At 41.2% G+C, this 1665-nt stretch overlaps 1 protein-coding gene across 2 annotated transcripts in view; it reads left to right on the forward strand.

The window, feature by feature from the left end:
• The window catches only part of Ophn1 (oligophrenin 1), a 351260-nt gene that overhangs the window by 178073 nt on the left and 171522 nt on the right, over positions 1 to 1665 (forward strand). The window lies entirely within an intron of this gene.

Below are 1665 nucleotides of genomic sequence, written 5' to 3' on the forward strand. Positions count from 1 at the left end.
TTTTTTAGAAAAGACTTTGTACTATCTTGCATCAACTGTCCTGGCTCTTAACAATGTTTCTGTCCCATTTTCTGTGTTGTCCCCAGGGACTTGAGGGTGGGGGTTGTGTTCTAAATGTATTGATTGGAGGCAGAAACTCTACTATCAGTTTATTTCTGCATTTTGACCAGTTACGGCTTTCTATAGTGTTCTTCATCTGCTTCAAAAATAAGCTTATCCAATGACGGGTGAGAGCCATACTTATCTCTGGACAGAAGGATGAGTATTTAGAAAGAGTTACAGATTATGCTGAGTTAGTGGCAGGAGCAAGTTCTCTATGTACCATGGTCTGACCAGCCATAGGTAGCTGGCTAAACTGATAAGTGCCAGATATGGATTCCCTCCTGTTAGGTGGACCTTAAATCCATTTAGGTGACTGTTGCCTGCGGATGTAAGGGCCGCTACTGTACCTTTCAGGCTATCTTGCCACAGTGGTCAGCGTTGTTATTAATTGCCATTATAGCTGGATGGGACTTGATTACCTTCCTCCCTTGGCAGCTTGCATGGCTCCTTCTGAAACCCTGAGGGCTAATCCTCAGTGAAGAATCTTCAGGTCAGATCCAGATGAGTTCCTCCAAATCCTTCATCTGAAATGTGTGGTATCTTCAGCAATCAGGTCTTATCTTCAAGTCTGAAAGTTACCAAAGACAATGGCAATAACCTCTGTTGTTTTTGGAGGGTCTCTTAGATTCTCCTAACCAACAACTTAAAAGTAGGTTTCATGTGCCTGGCACTGGGTTTTTATTAGGTAGTGTGTATTCTTTTAGGGGGGGTATTATCACCCCAATTGATGTAGCTTCACTCAAATGACATATTTCTCTTTGTGTACACACACAGACATGTGCACACACACAGGCACACATACACACAAAATCTAATTTTAAGGAGCTATTAAAATATTATTTCCCCTACTGATTTTCTAAATATCTTTAGTGTTATTTATCCCTCTTCCCTCCCCCTCCCTTCGTGTTGCCATTTTTCTTTCCTCCTTAAGTAAGTCTCACCTACTCATTTTCCCTCTTAGAGCCACTGTGCCCTACAATTTTCTTGTCTAGAACTCCTGCCCAACCTGTCCCCTGCCATGGTCTCCTTTTACTTTTCTGCTGTTTGTAGTTACTCTAGTTTATAGACTCACTTCTGAAGACTTGGGGTTAGGGTCTGAGTTACCCCACTCAATATAATATTTCCTGTTTTGTCCATTTATCAGCAACTTTCATGATTTTAGTTTTCTTTACATCTGAATAATACTTCATGATGTATAAGTACCATATTTTCGTGATCTATTCCTAAATTAAAGGACATTTAGATTGTTGTCATTTCTTGGCTATCGTGCATAGAGCAGTAACGCTCATCGGAGAGCAGGGTGAGGAAGCCTTCCGGTAGATTACAAGTAGGTCATAGAGTCGATTGTAGCTTTTTCAGAATTCTCCACACAGCTTTTCAGAGTGACAGCACCAGTTTACAATGCCAACAATGAACGGGGGGGTCCCCTTCCCCCATATCCTTACCAGCATTTGTTGTGGCTGTTTTGTGCATCTTGGCCATTCTGGGTGGGATGAGATGAAATGTCAATGTCATTTTAATTTGTATTTCCTTAATTGCTAAAGATAATGAGCATGTTTGAGG

This window comes from Microtus ochrogaster, chromosome X (genome assembly GCF_000317375.1).
Source record: "Microtus ochrogaster isolate Prairie Vole_2 chromosome X, MicOch1.0, whole genome shotgun sequence".
Classification (NCBI taxonomy): Eukaryota; Metazoa; Chordata; class Mammalia; order Rodentia; family Cricetidae; genus Microtus; species Microtus ochrogaster.